The sequence below is a fragment of the Cryptomeria japonica genome, chromosome 8 (genome assembly GCF_030272615.1).
Source record: "Cryptomeria japonica chromosome 8, Sugi_1.0, whole genome shotgun sequence".
NCBI classification, from domain to species: Eukaryota; Viridiplantae; Streptophyta; class Pinopsida; order Cupressales; family Cupressaceae; genus Cryptomeria; species Cryptomeria japonica.
Window position 1 is genome coordinate 556,131,959 of NC_081412.1, and position 7,984 is coordinate 556,139,942.

Genomic DNA, 7,984 nt, shown 5'->3' on the forward strand with positions numbered 1-7,984 from the left:
TTTATTGTTCCTATTTACTGCATCAACTCTTATTTACCGGTACACTATTTTTTAATGCAAAATACTTAATAAGGTCAAATATTATGCTAACCGGTTAGATATTGATTCAGCCCCCCCCCCCCCCCCCCCTCTCAGTATCTTTGGGACTGTCATTAATCCTAACAAGGAATGCATTAGGTTGGTTCATGAGAATGATGTGTTGAGAACTGAATTGATGCAATCATAGAACAATGAGCAATAATTTGAAAGAATGGTAACAATCCTAAGAGATGATTTGGCTATTGCAAATGAATAAAAAGATAAGTTCAAGGTTAGTTCTGCTAAGCTTGATGAATTATTGAAGGATCAAAGGGACATTGGAGATACTAGTGGTCTTGGATTTGAGCATGGAGAGAGCTCCACTACTGCAAATGAAGATCAGAAGGTCAACTGGAATCAAAGGTCACTGATAAGGCAACCCAATCTATATAAATTTAATGGTAGATGCTTTGTTTGTAATATATTTGGTCATATGGCTAGGCATTGTAGAAATAGAGAAAATCAGAATAATAATGTAGTTCCCAGTCAGTGTTTAAATTGTAAGAAGTATGGTCATAGGATAGAAGATTGCAGAATGAATGTAAAATATCATGCATGTAGAAAGTTTGGACATATAGCTAATCAATAAAGGTCAAAGAATGGTCAAGCTTATAGTAAGGCAATTCAAAAGAACAATGTCACTTGTTATGCATGCAACAAAGTAGGACATATTGTTAAATTTTGCAAAAGCAAGGACCCACCAATAGGAAGTGATAAATATAATAAGAAGGGAAAGCAGAAGGTTGATGATACTCGGAAGGAGCATGAGAAGATGTCGGTTATGAAGTATGAGGCTCAACCGATAGAATCATTTGCCCCAGATGTTCATTTTGTTGAAGGATATATCCCAGTTACTCAACTAATAGAGCAGAATGTTCCTGTATCAGTAGGAAACTTATCCAGTACCTAAGGCATTCGCCTTAGGGGAAGGCAAATTGATGACAGATCTTGCATCCGTTGGTAGTGGTTTGAAAGCCTGTTTCAAATCTTTGGAAGCTAGTTTGGAGGTTAACCAACAAAGATTTGTTGGATCTTGGATCTAGTTTGGTTCACCAGTAAGTCACTTTATGAGTTATGGTTTGGTCATACATCTACAGTTAAGTATTTTAGAATCTTTGGTAGTAAATGTTATATCAAGAGAGATGATTTCATTGGCAAGATTTATCCTAAATGTGATGGAGGAATATTTCTTGGTTATTCTAATGAAAGAAAAGCATATAGATATTATAACAAAAGATTGCAGAGAATTGTGGAGAACACTAATGTCAAGTTGAATGAGTAGAATAGAAGTCAAATCTGAATTTATGAGACAGAATCGGCAGTGGAAATGGTCTTACTAAACCGATAACACCTTTGTTGGAACAAAACGCTGAACCAGTTACTCTGGTAGTATCAGAAAATTCAATAGTAACTAAAGATCAGGGAAGAGGAAAAGAGACTCAGAATATTTCTAGGTATGAAAGGCTGAATCATTTAGAAGATCAGATATTTGGACAAGAAGAAGGTTGGCAGCTGATGAGGTATGCTTAATTTCTTTATTGTACCGCCATCAATTATTGAAGCTTGTAAGGATGAATGTTGGATGAAAGATATGGAAGAAGAATTGGATTAGTTATAAATGGACAACACATGGTCTTGGATGTTATTGGAACTTGGCTTGATTAGTTTGCAATGGATATTCTCAAAAGGAAGGAATTGATTATGTTGAATCCTTGCTCCGGTAGCTAGGATTTTCAGATATTTTAAAGGATTATTTGGTATGGTTTTTTTAATGATGACTTTACACTTTGAGCATGTTCAGATGCAGATTGGGATAGAGATACAGGTAACTGGATAGGCTCATCCAATGGAACTTTCTTTCTTGGAAAGAAACTTGTTTCATGGATCAGCAAGGAGCAATCATGTACTTCTTTATCTACTGTTGAAGCTGAGTATGTTGTTGTTGCTACTAATTGTACACAAGTTCTATGGGTGAAGCATATGGATTTATAAGGATGGATTGTAATATACCGGTAGTTATTCACTGTGATAACTCTACTGCTATTGACATATCAAGAATCCGGTATTTCTATCAAGTATAATTTTTTGGAGTAGGTAGAAGCAAATGAGGTCGGATTGGTTTTAAGAAATCATTTGAGCATTTCAGAGACAAGTTGAGGTTTTCTGCCCCTCTGGTAGAGAACTGATTGATTCTATTTTACATTAGTCTGGTATGCATTATCATAGCTATTGTTTATTCTAGATTGATGTAGGTGATGCTACTACTCTGGAGGAGTAGTTATTCTTGTGATTCAGTGGTCTATGGTTTTGCTTTAATATTTTTGTCAAATATCTAGCATTGATGTCAAAGGGGGAGAGATATTCATGTGAAAAACATAAGGAGTTATATACATTAAGGGGAGAGATGCTTATGTGTAATACAAAGCCTAACAGAGATATCAAGCTAAGGGGAAGATTATTGAAACAAAGAGGAGGAACTTAATTTCAGATTGGTTGTATCCCATTGGGGGAGTTTGGTTCAAGTCTATGGATGGTTATTTGGTACAGAGACATTTCTGAATCTGATTATCAGATCATGTTGTGGGAGATTGTTGGCTATCTTCCATTGGGGGAGACTCGTTTGGCATTTCTTGACACTTGGATGTTTTTCACATCTAGTGTTGCCATCAATACCAAAGGGTGAGATTGTTGGCAATTTGGAGGAATTGGTTATGTGTTGCATTGATGTTTGTCATTCCTGGCAACATTGGCTACACTAGCTACTTTGGTTGTTTACTGGTATCTGGTTGGTTCCAATAGGATGTTTGGTTTCTGGTTGGGTTAGATCATGTTCATCCAGTATACTCTGGTATGCCTTGGTTTGAGGAATTTGTTTGGATTGGTCATTCATGTGTTCCTGATGTGTATCACATTGAGTTGGTATCAATTTGATGTTCCAGAAGCTATCACTTGTTCAAGTAGGCCTTTTGGTTATCGATGAGGGTTTCACCGATAGAGCTTTGATGAATATCTTTGATGTTATGCATAAGTGGTATTGGTGGGGCTTATAGTAGATATTAGGGATGCTGATGATGATTGTGATCAAGACTTGGCTGATTAGGATCATTACTTTAGCATGTGTGGACCTAAATTGGGTCCTGTGCTATCTAGGTTATGGACCCATTTTTGTAACGTGTTGGAGGATGTTCCTGATGCGTTACCAACAGGATTTAACTATTGGTTTACATTTTTTTCAGCCTAAGCCGACTTGGTTGATCATTTGACTGCAGGTTTAAGTTATTAATTTATTGTGTTATATTTTAGGTGGCTGACCTAATTGTTTAGGTCCCGGGTCGGTATAAATATGATGTAAGATGTCATTGTAGATCATGGTATGGAATATATGGGATATTGTATGCGAGTTAATAATGTAATAATCATTCATGCAGAAGATTTGGTCGATCATAGGTGATCAAGTTTGGATTGTGGAAGAGGTTGTAGGCCTCTGGTATTGAGCTTAACTAGAACTGTACTCGGGAATGGGAGATGCTATTCCTGCAATTCAATCTTCATTCTGGATTGTTGTCTGATGTTTTATGTAGTCAGTGAGACTCCTTCTATGATGAGCAGTGTGCTCTAGGCTGTTGGTCTTCCTATATGTGCAAGCCCCTTATTGTAATATTTATTCATCTGATCAGTGGATAGATATTGTGGGTCTCCAATACTACCGTATTTTTTATTCTTTGTTGTTTTCCGCGTATGAATCTATGGTATTATGGTGTTCATCTTTGTGATTACATTATTTCTTATTGTTATATGCTTTTATGTTTACCAGTTGATAAGTTGTTTTAATAATAAGATTAAATTTCTCCATTCCGGTAGAACACTGATCCCCCCCCTCTCAGTGTTCTTGAATCCCAATAGAAGATTGGTGAAGATTGCGGTTTGATACAAATGTTCGTGACATTGGCAGGAGTCTATGACTTGAACCGCGTCGACAAATTCAACTGAATGAGCAAGTTATGATATCTGAGCAGTTAGTCTTGAAGAACTGTTACACTAGTAGAGAAGAGTCACCTAGATCAGTAAAGCGATAGACATAATGTTTTATTTTTGAGTTAAGTTGCTTGTGGCCGACATGAGGAAAGCAAAATGTGCAAGATTGACTAGATACATTGAACCTAGGAAATTGTTCTAAGGGTTCTTAGCCGACTTAGTAGAGTTGTTTATAAAAAGGAGTATATTGTGTGATGTTGTATGAAACATGAGATTCAAAGTGCGAATGTCATTGTGCGGTGAAAGAAGAAGCTATGTATTGCTGTTTAGTCGGAGTTAGAAGTAGATTTGAAGCAGATCTAGTCAGGCACATAGGTGCTATATACAGATTAGTTAAACTTTTTGTTTCCTAACAAGTGCAGCAAGATAAAATCCTCTAACAAGGTCACTCCTAATAGGGTGTGGTAGAATCCTCATAGGTCCAAAGGTTTAAATCCCTGAATAGGGTCACACATTAACTTGTGTTGTTTAAATCCCATTGCTGGGTAGCTCCTAACAGGGTTGGTCTCAACAGGCCTTATTGTAATTGCTCTTAACCAGGCTAAGACACTCTTAACTGGGTGTTCTCCTAACATAGCAGTTGTAAGACCTTAACTGGTTCGATCCCTATTTTGCAAATAGTTGATCTTGTGGGTACCAATTCCCACCGTTGTTTTTCCCATTTGGGTTTCCATGTGAAAAACATTGTGTTATGAGTTGCATGCTTTATTGGGTGTTAACTTATGTGGTTATTTTCCTTTCATGCTTGTTAAGTTTCAAATTGCTAAAAGTGGTGATCAGATTTGTGTTGTTGTTTTTGCTTGCACTGATTTACACACCCCCTCTTAGTGCCTTATAAGTTTATCGATTGGTATCAGAGCCTAATTCCTTTAAGGCTTAACCACTTGGGAAGGATCCTTAAGGCTATCATGGAGGATATGAGTTATAGAGAGCTTTCTAACTAGCTTGCAGAATCCAAAAAAGCCCTAGATGAGTTAAGGACCAAGTATAAATCTTCATTGGATAAAAGGAGAGAGTTGGCTAAATAATTGTATGAAATCAATGATAATAGTTCATGTGAAGAAGATAACATTGATGCATTGACTAATGAGGTGGAAAATTTGAGTGATGATAAGTCAAATCTGAGGAGAGAGATAGAAGCCCTAACTATCAGGAGGAGTCAAGAGCTGGAAGCCAAAAGGGTTACTAAAGATAAGATCAGAGAGAAGGATCATGAGATCTCTAAACTGAATTGGGAGATTGGTAGTTTGCATGCCTATCTTCATGAGGAAAAAGAATAAAAAGAAGAAATAAAGGTTGATCTAGACATGGCTATGTCCCTTAGAGAGAGTCTTATGAAGAAGAATGAAGATCTTACTAAGGATTTGGCTGATGCTAATGAGATCCTAGCTAAATTCAACAAGAGCTCTACTATGCTTGATGAGAAAATCCAGTCACAAAGACAAAATGGAGATACACTTGGCTTGGGATACACTACCTTTTAGAAAGGAGAGCCTTTCAACACAAAGGACATCATGCATGAAGTAAAATATGCACCTCAGACAAAGAAGAACACCGGTAAGAAACACTACAAACCGGCATGCTTTAATTGTCATAAGCTAGGTCATACTGCTAATGTTTGTAGAAGTAGATCTAGTTATTTTGATGGTTATAGATCTAATACTTATGAAGGATATAAGCCTAGAACTTTTAATGGCTATTGTTACACTTGCAACAAGTATGGGCATAGAGTTGTTGAGTGCAGGTTTGGAGAAAAAAATCAAAGACCTTAAACATGAATGAACGACCTAATGGTGAATGGCAATGATATTTCAATAACCGGAGAAACCCTACTTGGTAGAGACCTTATGTGAACCGATCTAGTCCTTATGAGATGGAGTATAGATAGAATGTGACTTGTTCAACTTGTCATAACTTTGGACATGTTGCTTTGAATTGCCAAAGAAGAACTGGTAGAGGCAATGCTGGACCCTAGAGAGCATTTGGAATGGCATGTTTTCATTATCACAAACAGGGACATCTTGCAAAGTTTTGCAGAGAAAGAATGAATCAACCGGTTAATCAGACTATTGACCAGAAAGGTAAGAAGAAGGTTGATGTGGAGGAAACCGAAGAAGAGAAGAACAAGATATGGAGAAAGAAGAGTGATGAGAAAAATGAAGACAAATCACCTAAAGATTCCCATTCTTCACCTATTATGGTGAATACTTCACTGGTAAACTAAGTTGTTATAAAGCTTAGGGGGAGCCTATTGTGAGATCTATTTGTGGACCCACAAAATGACTGTGTGGTGAGTTAAATATGCATATTATGATTCTTTATGATGTTTTAAAGTTATTTTGTGATCAAACAAATAGGTTTGATGTGATATGATAACCACTAGTGAGTTTTAGGGTTGAATCAAAGGATGCTTTTCAGTTTCATTTGTTACCTTCCATTTTTTAGAGCATTTGGAGAGCGACTAAAGAAGAGAAGAGATTTTGATTGTTGCATTGGTGAAGATTAATAGTGGATTGAGAAGATTTGTGGATTTATGAATCAGTGAAGTGCATTTAAACTAGAAAGTGTAGAAACCCTAGTTGTGTAGGAGGAAAAGGTATTTATCTGGAATTTTTATCTGTGTTTGATATCTTGAGATGGATACACCACACTTTATTGATATAACTAAAAGGACTCAATCAAAATTCAAGAGGCATCCATTCAAGTCAATTGAAATCGATCCCACTGGAGCCCTATCTAGTGTTTCATATGGTGTGTTGCATGTTGAAGATTTTAGATCCTACATTCATTACAAACTAGAAGATTTGGGAACATCTACAATCTTCAACCAATTCCGAACAATTTGTGGCAAACAAGGTGTTTTGAAGGATCAATTCCAAAGGGTTGTCGACAAGGGTTTTCATCATGCATTGATTTTTCTTGATGAATTCGAAGAAGACCATATCATATATGTGTTGAGAATAATACATGATCGGCTTATGTGGCTTGATCAACCATATAAGACTACAAAGAAATCTATTCATGATATCACTGGACTGTGTGCAACCGGTGAAGTTCCTGTGCTAAGGTCAATCTCAAAGAATGATGTAACTAAATTGACAAAGTCTAAATGGGATGGATGTGCTATGTCAAATGAAATTGAAGACCCTAAGGTGAAATATGCATCTATGGTGATTGGTTACATGGTTTATCATTCTAGTAAAACAAATAGTATTCCCAGAGCTGCGATTCATACTGCCTACCAGATGTTCAAGGACAATGAAGACTATGATCTTTCAGAATCCTTGAGAACCCAGTTGGTACTGAACCTTGAAACAATTAAGAAGGATAAAAGGTATAAATTCAAGTTTGGATAGTTGATCATAGGTTTTTTTTTCTACTTTCAGAACTCCTTTCCCAGTATTGGTGATATTCAATAGTCAAAAGATACATTGGCAACGTTACACATCAAGGACAACATTAAGATTATCAATAATGAATTTGATAAGGTCATGTGGTGATACTTTAAAGATTTTTAGAAGAGGATGCATGAAAGAGAAAGGATACTAGAACAAGTTGTTAAAAGATATGAAGATTCTATTTATTTCATGGTGGATACTGACACATGTCAGATGGAGGCAGCAGAACCTAAGACATCATGGGTGATGCCGATGGGTTATGAAGTTGAAGAGTATTTACTAATTGCTTATGTTGATCATCTCCTAGATCAACTAGTAGACCCTAATGCAACAAGGTTTGGAACAAATAAGGAGAAATCTGTTGAGGTGCATTCTGAGCTTGCCAAACCGATCATTTCAAAGAAAGTCAGAAAAGAGATGGAAGAATTTATTGTTTCACAAGGATTTACTAAAGAGGCAATTGCTAAGGGCTG